The sequence below is a fragment of the Pteropus medius genome, unplaced genomic scaffold (assembly GCF_902729225.1).
Source record: "Pteropus medius unplaced genomic scaffold, Ma_sr-lr_union100, whole genome shotgun sequence".
NCBI lineage: Eukaryota > Metazoa > Chordata > Mammalia > Chiroptera > Pteropodidae > Pteropus > Pteropus medius.
Genome location: NW_024340696.1, coordinates 25,825,000 through 25,852,092, shown reverse-complemented (window position 1 = coordinate 25,852,092; position 27,093 = coordinate 25,825,000).

The following is a 27,093-nucleotide window of genomic DNA, read 5'->3' as shown; positions in this document are numbered from 1 at the left end:
ACTGTGGTGGTCCGCACAGCTCTCTTCTGGCCAGCCGACTTACCACCTCAAGCCCCTAGCTGCCAGTAGTGTTGGAAGCTGATGGCTCACAGCTGAGTCCCTCTTTGGAACTTGCCCTCAGTGGAAGAAGCTGCCTCACCCAAGGTTTCACCTCTTCCCCAGGGCAGCCCCAACCCAAGGACACATCTATGCTGGAGACACAAAGGCCCTTTGCTTCCACTTGGGACATTTCTATAGGATCTTCTCAACTCCAGAGCTCCTCAGCTCTCAACTCCAGGGCTGAGGACTCCTTTGCAACTACATCGCAGTTCAACATCTCCCACGGCTGGGTCCTGCTTCCCTCGCTCCCTAACGTGTAGTTCTTGGGAGCGGTCCCCATCTGTATTCCTTTCCCAAGGTTGCCATAACAAAGTGGCACATATTGGGTGACTTAAAACAACAGAAATTTATTCTCTCATAGTTCTGGAGGTTTAAAGTCGGAAGTCAGTTTGTCAGCAGTGCTATGCTCCCTCCTGAAGGCTCCTGGGGAGAATATTTCTCGTGCTTTTTTCTTGGTTTCTGATGTTGCTGGCAATCCTTGGTGTTCCTTGGAGATGTATCACTCCAATTGCTGCCTCCTCCGTCATAATGTGGTGTGCTCCCTGTCTGTGTCCAAAATTCCCTCTTCTTATAAGGTCACCAGTCATATTGGATTAAGGGCCCACCCTAATCTAGAATGATCTCATCTTAACTATTTATATCTGCAAAGACCCTGCTTCCAAATGAGGTCAGATACATAGGTATGGGGGTTAGGATTTTAGTTTATTTGGGGTTGGGGGTGCACAGTTCAACCCACAATCCCAACTATCTGCTGGCAAATCTCCATCTGTTTTCCAGGGAATCTGACCTGTGACACTGCTCAAGCCCTAGTTTTCTTATGATTCTGAGTTCTAGATCCACAGCCATTCACTTGCAGAGTATGGCTAATCTTTAGTTGTCCCTTTCTTTTTCGTACCCTTGGGAGTTCCACTTCCTCCAGTATATAAAAATCGCTTCTCTCCTTCCACCACTGCCTGCCTTTTTCTTTTCATGTATTTTCCAGGTGATAACTGCTGAGTTCAGTCTCTGGGCTGATAGCACAGTCCACTACAAATCAACCTTCACAGCCACTGATTTACCTAGTATACTGTTCATTAATGTTTGCACAATCTATTGCAGTAGAACAGAAGAGTCCATGAATGAAGGACAGGGTGGAGGATGGGGAGGGGAAAAACATTTTGGGGGTGGCAAAGCAGAGATAAAGAACTATTTTATTTAAAGGCTCAAGTAGGTAGTTTTTAAATCATTAAAATAATTCATATTCATTAAAGGAGATTTGGAAAATAAAGGACAGATAGAAAAATAATTCTCCCCACAAATACGATTATTTTAACAGTTTTATATTTCCTTTTACTTTTTCTATTTTTAAAAAATTTCCATATGGCTAAGATCATCAATTTTATATTCTGCTTGTTTTATTTAGCATTATTCCAAGTCTTGATAACTTTAATGACTATATTATTCTCGACAAATAGATATTCTGAAATATATATAACCACTCAGCTAGTGTTGAATATTTAGGTTGTTTCTATTTTTTTTTTCACTATTATCAATGATGCTGCTGTGAATATCAGTGTGCTTAAAACTTTTTCTTCATTAGAATTTCCTTAAGATTGATGCCCATAAGTGTTAGAGGATATGACTTTTTTCAGTGTATTATAAAGTAATACATGATCATTGTGAACATTTAGGGATAAAAAGTTGACTTTCTTTCTATTGCCAGAAGCTGCTAGGCTTCTTCCTGCTGCAGGGCCTCTACATGAGTGTGCCTTCTGCAGGGCCTGGTGTTCCCACGGCTGGATCCTTCTAGTCTTTCAGACATGGTTGTCACCCTCCAGAAGAGTCTTCTTCGATGGTCAATCCAGAGGAGACACCAGTCAACTCTATCAAGTTATCCTTTCAAAACTTTTTTGTCATGATCAGCATCTGAATATTTTCTTGCTTATTTGCCTATTTTCTGTCTCTCCCCAAGGCAGCAGGAACCTGGCCTGTTTTGTTTAACATCCTGGCCTCAGTCCCTGACATAGTGCCTGGCACACAGTAACACGTAGTAGATGCTCCATAAATACTTGCAGGATGAATGAACTTGGGTTCCAGATCCACAGATTGCTCATTAGAGGGTCTTCCTTTTCCCTTCTTTCTGGGTGAGACTCAAAGCTCTTAATGGTGTCAAAGAAGTAAGTCTTACCTCTACGTTCCCATCTTCTACAAATTTGCTTCGGTCACACAGAAGCTGACTCCCTGCAGCTATAAGAGGAAGAAAACCGTATGTTCAAATTCACCTGATGAAAAAGAAATGCAGAATATGAAGAATTGTTCAAGGTATTAGACTCCTGTGAGCATATTGACATAATCAATATATGCTTTAAGATTAACTAAAAGTTAACTTGTAATTTTAATTTCAGACTGGAACGAATTGACTAGTTTGTTCCAACGATGGTTGGACTTAGTGGGGTCACTAATAAATGTACTTCCTGGTTCTTGTATAGGCTCTTTGTTGAACTGCTTGGGTCACACAAATTTTCAAGTCTGCAGAATGACTTTTGGTCAAGCAAGTAAATGTAAGTTCTGAATTTTACTATGACTGTCTGTGCTGTACATGGTCTGTTAAAAGATAAATACTAAATGAGGGAAAGATTCAATTTTTACTGCTTAATAAATATTTAAGCAGTATAATAGTATAACATTTACTAAAAAAAGCAAATATTGACTAAAGCTAAGGTAAATATTACTTAAATTAGGGCAGTCATAGGAACTGAACAAAACAGATGGCGATTATAGAAAGATTGAAGGGTACATAAGAAGAAATTTAATAAACCTCCAACATGAGAATTGACATCCATTAATTTTTAAAAATATCTCTTTAGAGGACTGGGTTTCATTCCTGGTTTCCTTTACCAGGAGGACTTCAGGAAGCCTCTAGTGAAAAGATGGATTTCCTTTCAAAATTCTCTAATTGATAGCATTAGATATGGTAAATATGTTTAATACTTTCATGTTTATAAAGTTAAATGACTTTTGTTATACACATTTCTGAGGTCCCTTAATAAAAATCTTGTTTCAAATTATTTGGAGGAGTTTAGTACTGAGACTATTTAAAGAAATCACTAAGCTGAACTAAAAGTTGACAGTAAATTGGAAAGTCAAATTGACTGCTGCTGTCATCAAAAATGAAACCTGGCTGAAATCTCAGCATTTAGTTTGTTTTGAGATTTCACTATGTGTTTATGATACTATGCCAAGTGTGGGCATAATTGTGAAAGTATGGCATAGTATCGTAAATACAATCAGCATTCAAGAACATGTGTTTAATGAATAAATGGTTTTTATATGCACTCTATGATATCTGACATGTGGAATCATGCCATATTTTCAGATTTTCATTTTTATAAATTATCACCATATAAATTCTTCTCTATCGAACCCTAGCATTTAAGTCATACTACTTACTTATCATTCTCTGGACACTCATGCACAGATGCCCTCCATCCCTTTGTTCATGCTGGGCCCTCTTCCTAGAATCCTCCTCTCTCTGCTCACCCTTATCCATCTTTTAGGCCTGAGATCATATGAAACACTCTTCTACAGTGATTTATACTATTTATCCCTACCTTTCTGGCTTTTCATTCCCTTGCTGGCCTCCCTGCATTGATCAGGAGAATCATGTACCACTGATGGCAATCCAAATTCCAGTCACCCAGGAGCATCTACAAAAAGTGGCTGTTGGAGTTTGCTAGGCTGCATAACACAGTACCACCACAAACTGGTGTGTGTGTGTGTGTGTAAATAACATTGTCTCACAGTTCCTTAGGCTGGAAGTTCCAGATTAAGATGCCGATGTGGTTGTTTTTTCTTGAGAGCTGCAAAGGAGAATCTATTTCTCTCCTAGTTTCTGGTGGTTTGCTGGAAAGTTTTGGTGTTCCTTGGCTCATGGATGCATCATCTCAATCTCTGCCTTTGGTATCACATATTGTTCCCCCTGTGTGCATGTCTGACTCTGTGTCCAAATTTCTCCTCTTTAGAAGGACACAGTTATATTGAATTAGATTCCACCCTAATAACTTCATTTTAACTTAATTACACCTGTGAAAACTCAATTTTCAAGTTAGGTCACATTCCGAGGTGCCAGGGGTTAGGATTTCAACATATCTTTTTTAGAGGGAAACAGTACAACCCACTATGGTGGTCCATGTGAGAAATAGCTCCATCACAAATTCACCCTGGTAATCAGAACCTTTGCCCTCATGGATCCTGGTTTGGGGTTCAAAGGTAAAAAATACTGTAGGTCTCTATGGCTTCTTTGTGTCCATGACCTTTGCTGCTTTAACAGTGTGGTTTTATATATCAGCTGCTTTAGAGGATGAAGACCTATAGCCTTGAGGTGACCTTTCTGGTGCCCCAAAAGTGATTTTGTGTGTATTTAAATAAAGTGAGGATATTAACATTTTGTTTATTTATAAAGATTAATCACTATTATTTGATAGGTCATAGAGTATAAAAGTTAATAGTGTGGGCTCTGGAGTTAGATAGCCCAGGTTCAGATCTCTGGTCTGCCTTTACTAAGTGTACAATCTAAGGGAAAATTTCTTGACCTCTCTGTGCCTCAGTACTCCCATTTATGCAATGAAGATATTAATAGCCTTAGCCTCATAAAATTGTTGTAACAATTAAAAGATTGAGTAGACATAAGACTTTTAGTACATATCTGGTACATAGATATTGCTTGGTTAATGGCAGCTGCTGGTATTGTCGCCTCTATGTGTCCCTCCCTATGCTTAGTGCTAGGTCTACAAAGATAAAGACATAGTCCCTGCCCTTTCAGAGGTTATGACTAAAGAAGAGACCACCATTCCATTGTCACATGGTAGGAACTGAATGTTCTAGCTTCTCTGTTATAGACACTTAGCTTGTTTTTTTTGGACTTCTAGCCTCCGGAACTATGAGACAATAAATTTCATTGTTCTAAGCCAGTTTTCGGTACTTTGTTATGACAGAGATAGCAAACTGGGAGCCAGGCGATGTACAGGTCTGGATTTCAGGACACAGCACCAGGCCAATGATGGAGTCATCTATGCACAGACAGTGTGGTGGACATATGACATTTTTATCTGACCTCATCCCCTTCTTTTGCAGAAATACTTCTCTACCTCTCCATGGAAGTGGATGGTCTCAGTGAGACTGACCATCACAGTGCCATCTTCTCCAGTTTGTAGACAGAGTCAATCAGTGTCAGGAAAAGAATGCAGCACACACTCAAAAAAGAAACCAAAGCAAGCGGAGATAAGCGGTGGTCAGAGATAAAATTTTGAGTCCTGGGTTTTAGTCCCTGGAGCCCAAATTCTTACAGATCTTTTAGGCATTCTTTGAGCTACTACAGCCATTATCTTTCCCAACCATGTAAGGACATATATTCTTTATCCACTGCTGAAAGTTTGAGTTGTCACCTGCCTTTACACGAATATAAATGTTCATCAAAATTATGAGAATAGATTGGACAGTGTTATGTAGATGAAAAAATAACAGGGTAAATATATAATTCTGGAAACCTCAGGGAGAAGAAGGCCAACAGAAAGAAAGGTGGGATTATCCAGCAGATAAAGAAGTGTGCTTTGTAATTTTAAGAGGAAGCGTGGAAAAGAAAAAGAAGTGTCACATATAACAGAACTTGAATCAAGTAAAGGGTAAAAACATAATCATGAGATCTCCTAGAAAGCTTTATTAGTTATCCATTTCTGTATAATAAATCACCCCCAAACTTAGCAGCTTACAACAACAAACATTTAATTTCCCACACAGTTTCTGAGAGTCAGGAATCCAGAAGCAGCTTAGCTCAGGGTCTTCCATGGATTTGTGGTCAAGTTGTCAATAAGTGCTGCAGTCTCTGAAGGTTTGTCTGAGGATCAGTTTCCAAGATGGCCGCTCACATGGTTCTTGGCTGGAGGTTTCAGGTGCTCCCATGTGGGCCTCTCTAAGGGACTGCTCTAACAGCTTTTTCTATAGCAAGTGAACTGAAATAGACTGTAGTCTTTTTACAACCTAATCTTGAAAGTGACAACCATCATTTGTGCCATAATCTTTTCAATAGAAAACCCACACTCAAAGGGAGGGGAATTATACTCTCCCTCTTTAGGGGAGAAGAATTGAAGAATTTGTAGATATACCTTCAAAACCACTTCAAAAGCCTTGAGTGATTTATGCCAGAACTGTGTCATGGAAGTGGATGAAGAGAAAACCTGATTAAGTGGGCTACTGAGTGAGGTGAAGGCAGTACTACTTTTTCTAGAAACTTGGCTATAGAGAGAGGTAGGTATAACTTCAGTGTTATTGGAGGAGAAAGAATTTCTAAACCTCCTATAATATCTATTTGTCAGCACTGTGTGTGTTTTTATATATTTATAATTCCCCCAAACTTTAACAGGTTGAATTCAATATGGATTAAATAGGTTTGGAATTGGGAATGCACTTTCTCACAGAATTGCCTTCCACAGGAAATGAGGTAACCCCACAAAAACCTATTTAATCCATGTTGTATTTCTGGTACAGTATGGGTGCCAGTGCTATTGTAGAATCTAGCACCATGTGGAACTCACTGTTGTGTGGGCTCTGTCACCAAGTAAGATCCATTGGCCATTTCCACTGGGATCCTCAAGGGCACCACCATGGGGAATGCCAAACAGAACCCATTCATCATGTAGACCTTGTGTTATATAGAGTCCGCCAATATTTTTCTATGAGAAAATATCCTCTCGACATTTCAGCTTGCCATCCACTAGAGCACTTCAGTATCTCACGAGCTCCAGGTGGCACTTCCCTAGGCCTGGATCCCTGCTGGGATTGTGCCTTTGCAATGAGGAAGAGGAATGAAGATACAATGTGAGAAGAAGGGAAGGAGGTAAGGGAAGCAGGACTGACACCAATTGAAAACTCTATGTGCCTGTCACTTGGATTCTCATAATAATCTGGAGAAGTGTCTCTTCTTTCACCATTTTTAAAAATGAAGAAATTGAGGCATGGCTATAAAATATTGGTCAATTGTAGAGCTACTTACCAAAATAATAATAAACTATACTGAAAGTATCATGGTTAGTGGAGTGAGGGAGCCCAGTCACTAGCTCATGAAATCTGATTGTGCATCCAGTGACATCACATTGGGAGCGTGATCGGCTATAGTGGGAGTATTGGAAATCAACAAATGTTACAGAATCTTGTTCTTCAAAGAGTCAGGTGTTAAACATTTACCAGAACACTAATGGTTATATTCCAAGTGTGGGGTGCAATGTTAATTAAATCGAATGGCTCATTCACAAAATGGTGGCAACCCAGTTGGTGGAGAGGTGCAAGGGGATGGTACAGAGTTCTGATGGCCTGAATTAGGCAATGACATCTAAGTCCCTCAATACAGCTGCAAGGGGTATAATTTCTGCTTTCACCATTACTTTCTGCCTACTTTCAGCACATGCAGGTGAGGTTGGGGTGTGAGATGTGTAATTTCCTTAGGGTGAGGTTGAGAACATGGACTATTTCGGGAGCAGGCCGGGGGACCCTTTCTTTGGAAGAACTAAAGCAGTAATTTGCTTACAGATTGAGAGCTGTGGTCTCCCCTTGAAAGGACTAAGTGAAACTTTTGTACTAGAAAGAAAAGAATTAATATGTTCTTCACATTTGGGGTTTAGGCCTACAAACGTTTTATACCCAGTCTTCTTAAAAAAAAGAGAAACTCTTGGATTCTGGACCCCGAGAAATCTGTGGTGTTGTAGAGAGGGAAGAGGTGGATTATTGTTCAGAGCCCTCTGCCCTCACCAGCCCCTCTGATTGCTCTAGTTTAATCTTAAGTGTTCAGGGCAAACAGGAAGGGCTTCAAGACTTATCTGTCCAGCAGCTCTGAGAAGAGGGCATCCTTGGTTGAGCTAGGAGGAAGCTGTGGGTTTCCATTACTAATAGTGTTCAGGCCCTTTGCTTAAGACTTTACTCTGCTTTTCATATACTTTACTTGTACTATATATAATGTAAATTACACAAGAGATTCTCTGCAATCATGTCAACACCAGAAACTTCACTCAAACTTCACTTGTTTTCTCTGGGAGTGTGCTTGCAGGTTATTTGTTGCTTTTTAAATGGGGAATTGGAATATGCTTTCAAATACTAAGATAAAAAATTGGGGGAAGATATGCAAGAAACTGATACATTGGATGTTTCTAGGATATTGGATTGGAGAGCCATTGTGTTTTATATATGTATATATTTCTGAACTTAAAAAATGTTTCCTTTCTATTTATTTCCTTGGTTATTTCGTCATTTTAAATACTGCAATAAGTGCTTGTGAAACCACCATCCCGAACAGAAGCTAATATCTTTCTAAGAATGTATGTTTAACCATATAATTCTCTCACTCCCGTGTTGGCCCCCATAATAATCTTATTCATGAACTCATCGTTCTCTTGCTTTCCTTTTCATAGAGTTTATTGCAGCAAATAAATTCCTAAGAATTATATATTTTTATTGTACTCGTCTTATATTTTGTGAAATTTTATGTTTTATGTAAAATTTTGACACATATTTTCCATTTCCTATTTATTAAATTGTTGAGTTCATCCAATTGTTTGGTTCATTCATTCTGATTGCTGTCTTAATGTTTTAGCAAAAAATATTTTATGCATTTTGTGCATTTTAAATAACAACTAGTTTAAATTTTTTAAAAAATTAATATGATTATAATTATTGTTATCCCAAAATATGCCTGTCTTTGGGGTAGTGATTATTGTAAGCTGGTTATTTTAAAGAAACAAAAGACTCAGGAAGAAACTTTGACCTTCCCCGCAACTGCCTAAAAGAATTTAAATAGAGGACCTGCTCCATGAAGAGCGTTATTATCATAGATAACTATATTTTAATACGAACTAGGTGTTACAGACAGGGAGGTACCCAGCAAGGCCCATTTGATCAAAGTCTTTTCTGTGTCCCATTGTTAAAGTTGGGCCAGCAAACATTTGTTTACCACACATTGCTATTCCATCTCTTTGTGAATTGCCTTTCTCCCCTTTAGTCCAAACCATTACTCCCCTTTCTCCTTAGCTCTAGATGGCACGTAAGCCTCAACTGGTCATCTTGTTCCTATTCTTACAGATCCCCATACATACATACATAATTAAATTTACTTCCTCCTGTCAATCTGTCTCGTGTTAATTTAATTCTTAGGCCAGCCAGAAGAACTAAGGGGAAAGACAAGAAATCTACCCCCAGCCCCCACCACAGAAGTAATATTGCCCCTCTCCTCTGAATATACCTTGTACAATCTTTTCGGATCTTGGATTTTTGATATCCACTCTTAACACCTCAGTGCACTCCTTTTTCTTTTGTTCTGCTTTCTAATCAAGAATTCAAGTTTATTGGAGGTATTGGGTAAAATTTAACATACCAGAATAACTAGAAGAGCAGTATAAAAACCTTATGATTTGCATGATTTGTATAAAGTTTACATTGTAAAGATACCTAGGAACCTTTTGAGTTTCCACTTGCTTTGAAAGTATTATATATTGTAGAATAGCTATGAATCCAGCATTTTCTCTCCCCTTAATCTACCTTGGACTCTTGTCAGGGAGGAAAAACATTTTCTCTAAACTCTTAGGTTTAGTATGTGGATGCCTACAAATTAAACTGACATAGGACAGATTATCAAGAGACAAGAAGAAATTTAATCACATATTTTTATTAACATATGTACAAGAATTCACAGAAAAAATGTGACTCAAAGAATGGATAAAATTTGGGGCTTAGATACCATCTTAAAAGGGAAAGGGAATGGGGATTCGATATCATCTTAAAAGGAAAAGGGCACTTAAGGAAAAATAAATGACTTTCTGGAAATATAAATGAGCCCTTAGGAGAATAGATGGGAGATATGATAGCTTTGTGATAATGCCTGTTTAGGTATAAGGTGGAGACTTCTTATCTCCAGTTATTCCTGGGGGTGGAATTTATGACAATTGAATTTTTTGGAGATTTTTGGGGAGGATCTACTTTTAGGCAGATAAGGGATTTCAGGAACTCAAAAGTCTTCTGCTCAAAATAATTTTTATGCCACAGTGGTGTAATCTGGCCCCCCAACCTATAGTAATAAATTATTTACAAAATTGTCACAAAAATTTCTAAATTATCTCAACGTTTCTCTTTGCCATTTTCAGCTTGTGTGTTTGGTAAGGTATATGTGAATAAGAACACTTTTTCTCATTTGTAATTCAAAACAGCATTCGACAGAGTCTTGTGCAGATCAGTGCTGAAGAAATTATTTCTGATATCTATGGCAACAGTTGCGGGGACTATCTGGAAAGACTTCCTAGGGCCTCTAGGTTTTCCCCTAGGTCAGCTGTCCTCAGGATCTTTGCCCAGGGAAAGGCCAGTCCCCTCCCAAGGCACCTCCCTTCCCGAGGAGACACATTCATGTGACACAGAGATTTTGGTAGATGCTCAAAGATGAGAGCTGGCTCTCTTCTCTTGGAGGGGGTACTGGGGGATGGCAAGAGATAAGAAGCTTCTAGGAAGAAAAAAATGACAGGGAACAGTGAGAAATTGAAAGCCTTCAGATAAGAGGCAAATAAGAAAAGCATTTTCTGCCAACATTGTGAAACGTGGAAGAAATAAAAGTCAGCTTACTTTAGGGCCAGGGCTAAAAACAACTGGGCAAAACAGCTTAACTTCTGTGATAGAGATTTTGTAACAGTGAGGGAACACTGAAAGGTAATCCATGATTTTAGTTCAGGAATGCTTCGAACAAGGTCTACTGTAGGTAGCCAGAGAAGATACCTGCCTGTGTGTGTGTGTGTGTGTGTGCGGGAGGGAGGGTGAGATTTCAGAGGCACTAGGGAAGCTCTCCAACCCCCATATGCCTCAATCATTCTTAGTGACCTACACGAAGGCCTGTGTCTGAAGGGTAATTGGGGCAGAAACTCAGCCTGATTATACGGCTGCTTCCAGCAGGAGGAGGAAGAAAATCTTTGCCTGGGGTGTGTGTGTACCCAGAGGAGGTCTTTTTCTAATCTACGAAGCTTCTCAATTCCTGAAAGACAATCCATAAAGAAAGGTCCATCCCCTCCTGCAGAGAACCTTTGTGCAAAGCAGAAAGTGGCACCTCTGTAGGCACCCCAGCATGTCAGACACTTTCGAGATAATGGTGCAGAAGATGAGGGCCATGGCTTGGTGGGCAAGAGTGTTCCTCAGAGGAGTGTCTTTTTGCAGAACTTTCAGATTCACTCCTGTGATTCAGGAGAGAGGTTCAACTTGAAGCTCCTAGTCTTTTCTGCTTCACTGTGAACCAGTTTTAGAATCTGTCCTGTGCTTTGAGAGAGGATTGAATCAGAATCAAGAGAAGTCATTGAAGGGAGCAGTTTTGCCCAGGGTGGCCTGGGCATGGAGCAGGGAGTGAGGAGAGACTGTAGAGAGTGGAAATCTGGAGTCCGCAAGGCCAGGCTGGGCCTGCGAGATCTGAGCCAAGGATGCTCATGGGTCAGCTTTCATTTGGAAGGATGAGAAGACACGGCAAATGAAGAGGTCTGACTAAAGCTCACAGTGGATCACCATCGAGAATGGACCAGACCAAGGCCTGGGAAGGAGCTGACTGTGGGCAAATGGAGCCAGCACCTCCCAAGCCAGCCTGTCTATACTCCTTGTTCTATGTTTATTTCTCTTATACTGTTTCTATTGTTCAGCAAAATTTTCCCAAAGTCCCACCCAGTTTCAGATTACTAGAGCAATAAAGAGTGGAGTGTTGGATCATGGTGGAAGCAAGGAACAGAGGATGAATTGAGGCTCAATGGTCCTCCTGGCTTTTCCTACCCATAGATGCTTCTCTGACATTTTTTTTTTTATTAAGGGAGATGTTATTCCAGCTCAGTCCTCACCCTGGGGAATGCCTCTCTCAGGTCTCCAGGGTGCTGTGTCACCCAGTACCTCCAATTCAAGATAAACACTGAGCAATGATTTCTCTCAAAAGTTTTGGGGAAAAAATACTTTTTTAAAAAATTAAGCAATACATTATGAAGTAGAATTCAAAATTCACATAAATATTAAATATTCAATGTAGATTTAAAAATAAATTTCTAAAAAATATATTAGTTTTTGAACGTTTTAATAAATTTCTAGCCTCTGGAGGGCAGTTCCCAGATGTTCACCCCAGTCTTTCTTGGAATAGCAAGTCATTCACTCTATTCTGCTTTTAAGGGTATTTATCAGAAAAAGTTTGAGAAACAGGATTTAGCAGAACCAAGTGAGATTATTAGGCAGTGAGAATTACAGAGTTGTGATTAGATAGCATTCCAAGCATGGATAAAATGAGATCCTCATGTTTCATTAACTCATTCACTTATTTGGTGGGCACGAATTGCTTGCCTGTTGCATACTACTGTATAAGTGTGGAGAATATGAAGATAATTTATTTCCTACTGTCAAGAAGTGTGGAGATTAGACTAGGAGACCACCAGCTTAACAGGGTTGATGACAATCCATTGCAGAACATCACAATGAGTGTGGAACAGGGTTCTAGGGAAATACAAAAAGAGGTTACCTAACTTAGATGGGGATGTAGGTCAGGAAAAGTTTTTCAGAGTTGCCAATGTATTAAACAGTGGGAATAGAGTTGGTAGACTGGAATTTATCTTTGAATAATAAAGTTCATTCTGCCAGACTTTTTGAACTATTTTGAAGAAACTTGACTGTGTTGTCCCTGTATGGGCCATACCACTAAGTGTTATATTCGTTGGCCTCTTGTGGGCCACACAATGGAAGCACTTTATAACCTTCAGATGTTGTGCCATCATATATGGCAATGAGATCATTCACCACAATTCACCTCTTCTCACGTGACTCTTTCTTCTCTTATTCATACTACGCCAACCACATGGCCCCCTTGCTATAACTTAGACTCGCTGAGTACACTCCCACTTCAGGGCGCTAGGACTCGTTCCTCTCTGCCTAGGTATCCCCAAATGCTCCTCACATTGTTCAGGTTTCTGTTCGAATATCATTCTTGTAGCGAAGACTTTTCTGACCCCCTCATGAGAAACAGTAGCTGCAGCCTATAGTGGGTTGAAAGGTGGCCTTTCAAATTTGACCTTATGTGGAAAAATAGTCCTTATGGATATAATTAAGTTAAGGATTTTGAGATGAGGCTATCAGGACAGCCACCAGAACCTGAAGAGGCAAGGAAGGGAATCTCCCCAAGAACTTCTTGAGGAAGTAAGGCCTTGCCAATAACATTAACGTTGGACTTGGGGCCTCCAGAACTGTGAGAGAACAGATTTCTGTGATTATAAGTCATCAGGCTTGTGGTAATTTGTAATTTCCAGCTACAGAAAAGTAATGTATACTCCCCCCGCAACCCCACAGCTCTCTCTCCCGTTAACCCTTATCCTTCATTATCAGCATCTAACATAATCTGGCACTAAAGCTAACCTTAGCATTCTATTCTGAGCTCTCTCTCTCTCATCTATCTATCCATCTACCCATCTATCTACCTATATCTATGTCTAAATCTATATCTATCTCTATGTTTAAATCTATCTGTATTTCTATCTAATCTATATCATTTATATCTATATCTATATAGATAGATATAAAATTTGTTTATTCTCTATCTCAAATGCAAACTAAGGGCTTTGTTTTGGTTCACTGTTATATCACCAGCATCTACAACAGTGCCTAGCACATGGTAGGTATTCAGTAGTTATTAAATAAATGGATGGCTGAGAAGTTGGGTTAAGAGGCTCCGCAAACACCTGGAATTACTGTTTCATCCTGTGTGTAACTAAGGAGACAAAATGATTCCAGTTCTGGTGATAGAGCTGAGTAAAGGGGAGGTTCAGTGATGGAGAGATTTGGATTTAAATAATGGCTCTGCCACTTTTAGCTTGTGACTTAAATCTCTGAACCTCAGTTTTGTTAATAGCAAAATAGCTCTGACTTTCTAAATTTGCCATAAGGGCTACAGGGAATGAGAGTAATAGAGTGGCTGGCTCGGCACCTGGGGAGTGGGGCTTAGTGTGGTTCTCTTTTCTTCCCCATTCACGGTCTTAAGACTCACAGGAGAGGCAGGAAGGCTTTTTACCCTGTGGCCATTTCCTCCTGTATCAGCCACATAGGTTCCTGAACAATATCAATTGTAAAATTTATATGTGGTAAGATCCCAATTGTGTTTAAACAAGATTATTTAGATATATACCCTTATACATATACATGGATCTAGCTGTCTTTATTAAAAATATTATTTGGAAACACCTGTACTATTAGCAGTTATTATATCTAGGTTTCTGGGTTGTTGAATAAAGCATGGTTTTAATTTTTTTGATATTTTTCTTCATTTTCCAAAATGTAAATTGAAGATGTTTCTAATTCATTTTTCCATCAGATAAAACTCTAGGCCTTGCTTTTGAGATTTCATTTCTAGAAATAGCTCAGAATAGAATGCTAAGGTTAGCTTTAGTGCCAGTGACTGGGGATTTCCTCCAGTCCCTGGTTGATCATGTGGAATTAGCGTTTCTCATGTCCTTCCTTTTCTTAAGCCATTGTAGACACCAGACTTTCATGGCAGAGAATTTTAGCCAGGATTTCCTCAATCTGCTCCTCATCTTTGCAATCTCATTGGTTCCTTTGATGAGAACTTTTTCCTGAGGTCTTTGCAAACTTAATTTAAAGCATTGGTTACATCACACTTTTAAAGCTTCTGGTTAACAATATAATATTTCATATAATTCCCAAGGAAAATCGGTCTGTCCCATCTCATCGCTAATTTACATAAGGCCTTTTACTGTTCAAATAGAAGAGTGTTGGAATCCAACGGATGTTTCCAAAGTTATCGTTTCTTAAAGGAGTTTAGCGCCCAACTTTGGCAACAGTGTGGACCTGAATCAGTTCAACTTAATCGAATGGAGATAAATTTGATTTTGCATGAATTCGGGCAGCATTGATAAAAGCTCTTAACAGCATGTTTCATTCATATGCAGTTCCAGCATCTTTTGCTTTTCCTTTAAGGATGGGAAGAAAAGGGTTTCAAGCACACATTTTAGGCAAATGTGTTTTATGCTTTAATGTGGAGGGAGCATAAGCTGTTATTATGATAATGTTAGTAACACTTTTCATGTATTACATTTTGGCTGACATTTAATCCTAATTGAGAAAAATCTAAAATTAATCTTTGTAAGAAACAAGACCAGAGTGGCTAATCAGGTTTGGAAGTGGGACTAATTGTACCATAATCAGATTGATGGGCTGTTAAAAATCTGATGTGAAAACCATGTCATGAAATAATAAGAAAGAATCTGTACAAAAGTCCCCTTCAATTTTCCCCTTGTCCCTTATTTTGCAGTTTGTTCAAAAGGCTTATTACCTCAGCTTCAAAGCACAGAGCCAAGATTTCTGCCAGCTGGTTACTTTTATTTTTTTTAATCAGCCCAGCTTTCCTGAGAGAGATGCAAAAGGAGGCAAAAAAAAAAAAATCATTATTTATCATCTATTTTGTCCACGGTAAGACACTACAGTGATGCCGGGCCGGGGACGCTGACGACCTGGCTGATTCTGATGTTTTGTAGTTAGTTTTCAAGTCTGCTTATGGTTAAATTGTTGGGTTATGGAATGTGGCAGGGACAGGCACAGCAGAAATGGGATTGGGAACTTTGTGGAATGGAATAGGTCTGAGCAGCAATTATTATGCCTTTCAGTACAGTTAAAACCCTCTTATCATCCTTCAGTGAGGAGTTTGCCTAGTCAGGGCACTGGTCCTCAGGATCCCCTAGCCCCGTGAGGGTCCCACGGGAGTGATGCCAGATGTTATGCACTAGTTCAACTTTTGCTTTGCTCTTGTAAGAAGCAGTTAGAGGTAGGTGTTCTATGGGAGGATTCCATGAGTTTATATCACAGACTATCTAAAAATCCCAAGGCTACCCACATCCATGAGACAGGATGGTTAATGTTTCTCTTAGCAAGAAATCTGTTGCACGTTTAAGCTTTTCTGGCCTCCTGGCAGAAGAAGTCCTCCCAATTGTTCCCCACTCCCCTCCCAGCTTCCCTTCCAGCCCCATGGGTTTTCACTCACCTGGAACCAGCTCCCATGCCCCACCTGCCAGACTGGTATGCTCAGGACCTGCCTTATTCTATGAGTGGGAGTTTCTTCCTCAAAAGTGTTTTACTTTCTAGAGCCTGGTCAAGGACAGAGGTGGAAAGCCCCAGCAAAGGCTGGGGGTGCCTCTGGCTCTGACCCCACTGGCCAGTCTTTGCTCCCTCACCTTTGGGCTCCCTGCCCAGCCCACTAGGACCAACTTTTACACTGGCCTCTGGCCTCTCACTCACACCTCAACCTCAATGGCAGGTCAGTAAAGAAACTATATTTGCATATCATCTCTGCAAGAAAGGGGAGAAGAGTAGGTGACATAAATGCACAGGGGTGACTTCAGCAGACACCAGAAGCTCTGGTTAGAAAATTGGAGACAATTCTGGCTACTCTCCCTCAATGCATTGTCACAGCACCTATTTGTTTCATGGAGTTGAATGACTCAGTGAGGTCTCTAAAAATGTTTTTAAAACATTTAAAGGGAATAAATATCTGTTATAAAAAATAAAGCACATGGAAGTGGATAAGTAAAAAGTAAAAGTGTTCATTCATCTTCTTTCCTTAGCCCCATCCTCTTCCTCTGAGGAAAACACTGCTGGCATTTAAAATGAGCCCTTCCAGGCCGTTTTTTTTTTTCCTGTGCAATATGAATGAACAGCAGTTAGGTCTTTGAGTCCTGAATCATTACATCTAAAAATGTGGAAGCCAGTAGCTTCTTGGACAATTGGAATATGCCATTGAGTTATTAATACAAAGGGCTTTAGATATTGAACATCATGGATTCAGAACAGGCCTCAGAAGGCACCTGAGACCCTGCAGGTTCAAGAGAAACTTTTACTTCTCCCTTAAAGGATCTAAATTGGGGTCTTGCTCATAAGGAGAATTATCACCAGAGGTAACTTTTTATGACCTAGCTCTAGGGCAGGGCAAACATCTAATTACTGAACATTGCTCTTATTATCATCTTGTGAATGACTTCCCTTCCCTCTGAAGCCCCAAAGTTCTTTCTTACCTCATCCCTTAGCTCAGAATGTACCTCATTTCCCCTTTCTGTCTCTGACTCATGTATGTGGGGTTCCCATATGTACATATATAATTAACTTTGGTTATCTTCTTTTGTTAATCTATCTCATGTCTATTTAATTATTAGAAAGGTAGAAGAGCTTAGAAAGATAGAGGAAAATTTCTTCCTTCTGCATAAAGGCTCAGTTCTTTTCTTTCTTTTTTTTTTTCTTTCACTTCTTTGTCTTATTTAAAAATGTAAACTCCTAAAGAATATATCTACAGAGAAACTTCACTTGCTCTGTAACTCACATACATCAAAATTTATAGTATTTAATGCTCTCTATTCCCCCTCCATAATCCCATTGGTATCTGTGCAGTCCACTGTAGAAATGAACTCTTAGATAGGCTTGTTAAAGTAAGGCTCTGGACTTCTAATTTCAGCCTGCCTTCTGTGTGCAATGTGTACTTCCTGATGCCTAGAAAATCCTAATTATTAAAAAAAAAAGCAGTAACCTTTCCTATGCTCCAAATTCCCAATACTTCTTGTGAAAGAACTTCTTTGAGAACTTTCTGATTTGGTTGCTTCTGGGTAGAAGTAACTGTAACGTGTATTCTGTGCCCTTTTCTGGATCACACAGCCTGCATCAAAAGTTCCCCAGAATTGGCCCCTTTTCATTATTAAGAGATGGACTCAGCATTTCCTTTTTTATTTTTTAAAGGGTTAAATGCACTCCAGAGACCACACGTGTTAGTGTCCCTTAGTTTTAGCGTTTTGGCTGAAAAGAGAAGCTTGTTAAGGTTGAGGCGGCTACTGTAAGTAATTTATAGTTTCTTTCAAAGGGTGGGACCCAAGAAGGTGGGAAACTGCTAGTTTCTTGAGAAACTGTTGAAAAGGCTTTTGAAAATAATGACAACACAAAAGAGGGGCTTCATTTCGGAGTCATGATTCGAGGCCTCCAGGGGAAAGCAGAGTGAAGGGACCCTCAGAGCACTACAGTAGATACTTGAGAATCTCACCAAGGATTCTATGAAAATTAAAGAGAAATCCTTGCAAAGAGGCTCCAAGGCACTTTTGGAATCTCAAGTGTTACTGCAGAAGAGAACGCAAGCTTTTCTAGCATAATCTCCATACTTTATAGATGAGAAGGGGAAACACAGAGGAGAGAAGACTTGTCAAAGACCGCAGAGCGGAAACAAGAGGCCAGAGCTCTGGCTTTTCACCTAGGACATTTTCTATTAGACTCGGCTGCCCCCCTGTTTATGACACCTCCAAATTTCTTTTCCCTTAAATTTTTGATTCAAAATTGTAAATGAAGTTGTATATATGGCTTTTCCTACATCATTCACTGTGCCCATTTTTGAAGTGATGTTTTTATTAACGTTTTATTTGTGGCTACCAAATAGTACCTGGAGCCACCTTAGTCTGGTGGTGTGAAGCCCCAGTGCGGAGGGCGTGGGGCATGCCAGAGAAGCCGCTCCTTCAGAAAGGGGAGTGCTAATCACCAGCAAGTCTTGCCAAAGAGGGTGGTTTCCTGTCCAGAGTCACGGCCATGGCTGCAGCATGTGCTGCTTCTCAAGTTCTGGGCCCCAGTGTTGATGCTGTTTCGGAACTGTGGAAGCTCCTGTCAAAACTTGCTTCAAATCAATAGGGAAAAGATAGATTGTTCAATAAACAGCCTTGGATTAAATGACTAACCATTCAGTTAAAAACAAATGTGTCACTGCCTTCTTATTTCTTATACCAAAATAAATTCCAGATGGATCACAAACTTAAGTATAAGAAAGTAAATCATAAAAACTGTAGAAATAAACATGAAAGAATTTTAAAATTTAATAACCTCACACTAGGACCAGACTTTCTGAGGTGGTGTAAGAACATGGAACAGAACATTGAAGCCATAAAAGAAAAGACTGCTAAGTTTGACTGCATAAAAAATTTTTAATTTCTGCATAATAAAGAATTACCATAAAGAAATTCAAAATACAAATAAAAATTCAAGAAAACATTATGTATATAAATTATATATAATATGTATTTTATATATATATATATATATATATATATATATATATATATTAGCTCTTTGCCATATGTAATATATATGGCAAAGAGCTAATTTACTGAATGTATTTTTAAAAAGTTTTACAGCTCGATAAGAAAAAGACCTACAATTCAATAGAATAATGGGCAAAGGACGTTTAGGGGCAGACAAAAGAAATACAAATGATTTATAAACATAAAGAAAAATGGCCAAGCACATGAATAATCAAATAAACGCTAACTAAAACAACAGCAAGACAATATTTTTCACCTATTAGATTGTCAAAGATCAAAGTGTTTTTATAACAAACAGCTTAGGCAGGAGTTCAGGGAAAGAGGCACTCAAACACAGTTGGGAGTTGCATAGGTTGGTGCAAACTCTTTGAAGGAAAAATTGACAATATTGACCAAAATTTAAAATTCAAATACATTTTGACCTAGCAATTTCTTTGTGAGGAACTATTCTAAGAGATTTATGTACAGGGATGTTCATTATAGCACTGTTATACAAAAGTTGGAAATCACCTAAATGATTTTCAATAGTGAGTTGGCTAAATAAATTATGCACCTTCCCACGATGGAATAGTGTGGAGGATATAGATACATACTGCCCATATGGGAAAGGATGTTTATACAGGCATAGTTATCTTAACATTGTAAGTTACAAAAGGTGGCAAGACAACCTAGGTGACCTTCAGCAGGACCCTACTTGAAGAGATTGTGGTACAGACCTGCAGCGATAGGAAGCCATTGCCAAGATGACTTGGGAGACAGGTGAAGGCAGATGTACAGTGCTATGCTATTAGTGTGGCAATCCTAGGGACACACACGTGTCGGTATGTGCTTTGACCGCTTTGGGAAGAAACCACAGGAAGGTGGTGAAGTGCCTGCCTCTGGGGAGAGGACTATGGTGTTTGGGGAATGGGGTAGAAAGAGGAGACCTGCTTTTCATTATCTACTCATTTGTATCTGGAACCTGTATGTTACAGTCTTAAAAATTGCTAATCTCAAAAAGCTTTAGTTTACATGGCTTCACTTTATTGATATTTACCATATTCATTGAAGATGATAAATTTTGAAAATATAAGAAAACACAAACACATTCTATCATCTATCAGAGCACTGATGATGTCGGAGTCCTGTGCAGTCTCTGGAAAACTCCAACTGTCCACTAGTGAGAGATTTTTTAAAAAATATACCTTCCCATAAAACACACTAGTAAGAGATTAAGAGTGAAAAGAACAAGTAACATCTTGGTATTCTTAGGAAAACGGTTTTGACTTCATGACCTCTCACTCCAGGGGTCTTTGGACCATACTTTGAAAATTCCTGTTATAGATAATGAAACAGATACTTGGTAGATGATGCAAAACCAAGCACACAGCCAGAATTCTTGACACCTGGGTTGGGCCAGTGTCCCAGTTAAATGCCATAGCCTGGTGTCTTCCCTCCTCCTCACTGATGACAAAAGACAAACGGCACTCTCGGCTCCCTCCTGTCACCTATCTCCTCCTTTGGCTGGGTGCTTGTTTGTGACTATGAACAACAGCCGAGGAATGTGGCTTCACCCAGGTTTCCTGGCCTTGCAGGTAAGCATGTGACCACCTGTCCTGGCAGCCCCTCCCCGGTCTCCTCCTCAGGTGATACTGACAGGATTTGTGAGAGCTGACTTTAGAGAGCAGGTTATTTGGAAATGAGATTTGGGGCCTGAGACTTTTGAGAGGTTCCATTCAATACGCTGGACCGTAGTAACAGAGCTGAGGAAAAGCATTTTGCTTCATTAACGGAAGGGCTCAGCCACTGCTGTCACAAGGGTGTATAGACAGTGGGGTCAGTAGGCTCCTTCTGCCTCTTGTCTCCTACCTTCAACACTGCAGTTTCTGCTCAGAGACCTGACTGAGAAAATGTTAAATTCACTGATCTTCAGGGTCACCGAGACCATGTCTTAATCTATAGTTTGCTGTGTGACCTTAGCAGACCACTGACTCTCTCTGTGACCTTTAATCAGTTCATGTATAAAAAGGTTTGGACTAAGAGTTTTTCTTCTTAAACCAAAACAAAAAATTTCCCGAGTTAATTCCACACTCCATATTAAATTCCAAATCTAATATGAGTGGTGAGACTAGGTCTAATTCATTTGTATAGAATTACCTGTAAAAAAAAAAAAATCAAGAATTCACTGTTGACTAGTAGCATGTTGATTGTTTTTCTTGGTATAATTGTTTTCTGACAAACTTGTGCAGAGGGATGGCACAATCCTTCACTTTATGTTTGGTTTTTACAGTACGTACATAAGCAAGGTCATTTTTTTTTTTTTATTGTAAAAATATTCCAGGGCTTTATCAGTTTTCCCAAGAGCTTCAGCTCAATCCTTTGATATTCAAATGATCTCTTTTGAAGCACCTATCTTGTCATCACCCACAGATTTTCTCTTCTTCGTTTGTTAGCTGGTGTAGCTTTCCCAGATTCTCATTTGTTAATGGCTTCATGTGTCTGATTTGATCAGTTTGTGAATAACGCTTTCACTCACTTCACGAAAAGTTTATATTTCCCAACATTTGCCATTTCTTTGCATTTTTATATGTACACTATGCAAAAACAGTTGAAAAAGAGCATAACGTTTTCATCTCATGGGAACTGCCTAAAAAGAGGAGCAAAGGCTGAGCAAGTATGAAATAGAAAAGTGGTCTGCTCTTTTAGTGAATATTTTTGTGTAATGATGACTTTTCTTCCTTTCTGCAACCTCATAACTGAAACTTAGATAGTGAATATTCACATAACAAGGACCATGGAAAGCATTCAGCAAAATACTTACACAAGGAAAAGCAAATAGGTTTCACCCAGTGTCTGATTGCTAGTAGTCGACTGAAACATTGTGTTAAGAAGGATCCCGAGGCTCTTTCGGCCTTACTAGGGAAGAGTGCTATGATTGATTAATGATTGCTGATGAGGTATGGGAGGGGTTGAGTGACAGTCTGTGTGCTGACATAGCCCATACTAGAAACTCAGCAATTGCCAATTTTCCTCTCCTACAAGGTGGCCGTGTTAGAAGGGATATAAAAATGGAAAATTATAACCATTACTCAGAAGTAGTTCACAGTCTGAGAAAAGATAGAAAGAAACCAGAGTTGGTTGAATATTTATTCTGGTGGCACCTGCTTGGCCAGCCAGCTGGTAAAAAAGAAGCCTAGTGGTTACTGGGAACATACGTGACATTTTTGTTGTGACGATTTTTGCTTCTCTCTGCTCTCTTGCAATCGTGGAATGTAAAACAAGGAAGTGAGATAAGGCAGAAATGTTACCTCTCGTTATAGCTCAGGCTCTGGAGTCAGAAAGAGTTGGATTTAATTCCAGCTGCAATATTTACTGAAAAGTTGTGGAAAAGTAACTAAATCTGTCTAGACCTAAATTTCCTCATCTGAAAAATAGGAATAATAATAGTAGGTGCCACACTAGATGGTCGTGATGACTGTATTTGTGCCTTCAGCAACTTCCCCCTTCTAGATGTGGGGATAGCGAATTTCTCTCCCAGGAAAAGGTTGTGATGCATAGATAAGGGTAATGCATGCAAAGTACTAGGAGCTTGAGAGCCATCTAACCCATACATCAAAGTCTTGCCCCTAGGGTCACCCAGATGTCACTGAAGCCAGAGAGAGAATGTACAGTTGCCAAAAAAAGCCAATGAGACAGTGGGGTTGTATCTCAGGATTCTCGGCTCTCTCCTTCCTGCTTCTCTCCAGGAATGCAGTTGTTACTCAGGCAATACTCCCATTTCCACTAATTATCTTAAAAGCTAATCAGAAGATACCAGGAAATACAGCATTCTCAGCATGCCTAAACTTTATTGAACTCTCTTAAATGCTTTTGTTTGTTTGAGACAAAGTTGTTTTAATTCAAATCTATTCCTTCTTTCAGTTTCAATCTTCTCCATTTCACTCAAGCTAAGGGTGTACTTATTCTCCAACCTGGGAGGGAGCCTGAAGCTCACTTGGTATCATTTGCAAAAAAAAAAAAAAGACAGGAGGAGGGAGAATAGGGTTGGGGAGAGGAAAAAAGGTAGTTATTTTATAGTCTGAGAACCAATGGGATGTTTGACTTACCACCTCATCTTGAGATTTTTCTTGTTGACGTGAAGAGTTAGATTTTTCAGAGGTGAAAAAACAAATGATTCAGAAGCAAAGGAGAGAGAAGATTGAATAGGTCACAATTTAAAATATCAATAATGACTTTTGCAGTCAAAAGGGTAGCAAGATAAATGATGTGAACATTGATTACTTTCCTAACATGAATTGTCGATGACTACCCTTGGTAAACCTGGTTCACTTGTAATTCCATCTTCAAGTGTGGGAGCATTAATTACAGGGCAGAATAGAAGCAACTGGGAGGGAGAGTGCACCTTCGGGGCATCCAGGCAATGGTATCAGGTTTAACTATCTTCTGGGCTCTTGAGAGGCAGAGCTGGCATCTACTAGTCTGGGCTCTGCCACTTTCTAGTAGGATGTTGAGCCATAACTCTCAAAGCTTTAGTTTTTTCAACTGCAACACAGAGATAACAGTGGTGACATTATTAGGCAGGGTGGGCTAAGCCATGCTGCTACGGTTCTACTCAACAATGAGAAATTAATTATAATTAACGCTCAGCATTTTATAGTTTACTATCTCCATTTCAGGAAATAGGAGACTTGTCTAGGGTCACCTGGTAACTAGCCAGATTTCAACTGCAGCTTTGAATGAACAAAATCCCTTTCTTGGTTCAGTACATCTCATTGATCTTACAGGTAGGGGTTGTAAGTACCACGAACAGTTGCGGCTCAACCAGGCTGAAAGCAAAGTAATTAACTTGGAAAATCTTGGTGCAGCCTCTTTGGAAAAATAAGCGAAAAGAAAATTACTTCTGTGGCATATACCACCAAGTACAATTTTTAGAAGGTGCCCATTACACTTCGTTAATTGAAAAAATAAATTTTTTTCTCTTTTACACTGCTTAGATTTTTTGTTTTTGTTTTTCTTTTGTTTTGTTTTTGTTTTGTTTTGCATGATCTACATTCACATGGGCCCTGGCCTTCTATGGATAAAGGCTGAGAACGTATGAGGGAGGGAGGCATCTGTGTTGTTCTTTAAGTCATGAGGCTGAAGCCAGCTCTCTTCCTCTGCCTTTTCATTACTGCCTACACCATCTTGCTGTGGCCCAGGGGCTGCTGCTAGTTCTCTTGCCCAGTGAGTAGAAGTGGGCATTGAGCTGGCTATAATATTTCTCTTTGCTAAAAGCAAGTCAGCGCTTAGTTACCCAAACCTCTCAGCTCTTCTTTTTGCCTAACTTGCTCTGAAGCAATGCTTTTTAAATTTTAATGTGCATGCAAAGCTTCCAGGGATCTACTAGGGCAGATTCTGATTCAGTAGCTCTGGGTTGGGGTCTGGGATTTTCCCATTGTATCAGACTCCAGGGAGGTGCCAATGCAGCGGATCCTCAGACCACACTTAGATTACAAATAGCATTTATCGGTTTTTCTGGCCAGGGAAAAATGGAGCATCTTGGAGCCATATAGTTCTAAAAGAGATTAAAAAAATTAGTAATAATAAAATAATAAACTGCAACCATTCACAAAATAGTTTACTAAAATGGTTTGCTCTTTAAAAATACTGCCCCCAGTATTCCTAGAATGCACTTAGAGTCAGCTGCCATGCCAAGATTTTTTTGCTTGATTCTCTCGCCCGTGTTTTATTTCCACATGTGCTTATATTAGCTTCAACTGTGGGTTTTTCAGAGGAGCGCCCGTCATTTGATCTCCAAGTTAACCATCAGCTGCCCATGGACAGCAAATGAGGCTGACATTCTCCTATCTGTGTCTTACAGTGAGCTCCGGCCTTGGCAGCTGTCTGCAGTTGTGAAATTTGGTTCACGGAAACAAGGTTTCTTGACCAGGGGCTCCGTGTCCCCTCTCCTTAACATGCGTGACAGGCTCCACCCAGCACTTGACAAGCCAGGATCTCCTTCCTTGCAGCTTTCTCCATCTGGTTATTTCTGCGAGTCAAGGAACCTTCACTGTCAGCAGGCACTCTGGAGCATTAGCCCCAGTATTTTTCATATTTTCATTTCCTTCCTGGAAGATCTAAGCAACTGCTGGCCTGCTTCTGTCAGTTAGACATAAACGTCCCTTTCGGGGGGAGGTATGGGAAGTTCAGTTACTTGAATCATTTCTTTTAACCGCATCCTCTCTCCTCCCACCACGGCTGTGAACAGCTGAAAATGAAGCCAGAAGTTGAAAGACCCTCAGAGAGAAATCATCTGCAACATGGCTTTATGAACATTATCCAAGTCTTACTTTCTTACTGAGTCTCAAAGCCGTAATCAAACGCTTTTCTGCCACCATTCTGATGATAGCCATTGTGTGGATTCGAGAAGCTTTGTGGGTCTCTGTAGTACACGATGCCAGGATAAAGAAGGAAGGTGTGAGGTGAACTCTCCATTTTGTCCATTTATGCCCCTCGCACAAAGCTGGGTGCCATGGCAACCACTTGACCCTGGAGGTGGGTCTACGAAGGGCTTTCCTGTAAATCAGCAACATCACCAATGGGCTGCTACAGGGACAAGATAATTAAATCACCAAGACCTGTCACTTCCTCAAAATGCTTTCCAAGCACAGGCTCTCCTCTCCATTCACACTGCCTGCTCCCACCTTGGTTCAGCCTTCCTCCCTGCATCCCCTTTCCCCATACCTTGAGGCCCGCAGTCTCTGACCACATGCTTGCAAGAATAACCTTCCTAAAGTACTGCTTTTCTTTGTGCTGTCCCTCCACTCAGAAACCTCAGTTAGCTCGGCATTGCATTGGAGATCGAGCATGAATACTTCTGCCCATTTCACAAAACTCTATAATCTGGAGTTTCTGTGTTGTCAGCCTCACTCCCACCACTCCACAATGGGGCATACGTCAGTTTTTCTATGCTCTCTGTCCCTTTGAGGCTGGTCTTTGGGCCTCAGGGGTGCTCCCTCTGCCCAGTTTCATTCTTTGGGTCTCTCAAAATCTCTTTCCTTGGCTTGTAGATGGCTACCTTCTTGCTACTTCCTCACATAGCTGTCCCTCTGTGTGCATGTGCATCCCTGGTGTCTCCTTGTGGGTCCAAATTTCCTCCTCTTATAAGGAAATCAGTCAGAATCCACCCTAACACCTTCGTTTCAATGTAATCACTGCTTTAAAGGCCTTATCTCCAAATATCATCACATTAGGAGATACTGGGGGTTAGAGGTTCAACATATGAATTTGGGGAGGCACAACTTAGCCCATAACAGGCACAATCTTTCTCTCTCACTAGTGTATCCCCAGCACCTAGCCCTGTGTCTGGCTCACTGAAGGCAGGACTCAGCATAGGTCTGTGGCTGGAATGATTGTGTGAAAGAAGCTACCGTCTGTCCCTAAAGTGTCCTGCCCCTCATCCTCCCCCAGCATTTGAGGCCCAGTCCAGTCCTGCCCAACCTGGGAGGACTTCCCACGCCCTGGCTGACTTCCTTCCGTGACCTTCTTTAGCCTATACTTATGCACAGGCACATGTTGCTGACTCAGGGGTTTAGCCTTGACCCCTTAACTAGAGTGGATGAGTAAAGCTGTGCCTCCCACAGATTAGGCACAAAGAGACTGCTCAAAAACAAACTCCCTTCTCTTCCCCCAAACAAAGGTGTGGGTGATTTTCCCTTAGGAACCATCTAGATTCATTACGACTCACATCTCTCCTTGAAGAAGCTCCAGCCAGGTCTAGGGGAAGGGCCCAATCAAACTCATCCAGCTCCCCAGAATGGAGCTAGAATGGAAACAATGGGTTTAGGTACTTAAACCAGTAAACCTTTTTCTTTGTCCTGGAGAGCCCCATAGACCAAGATGG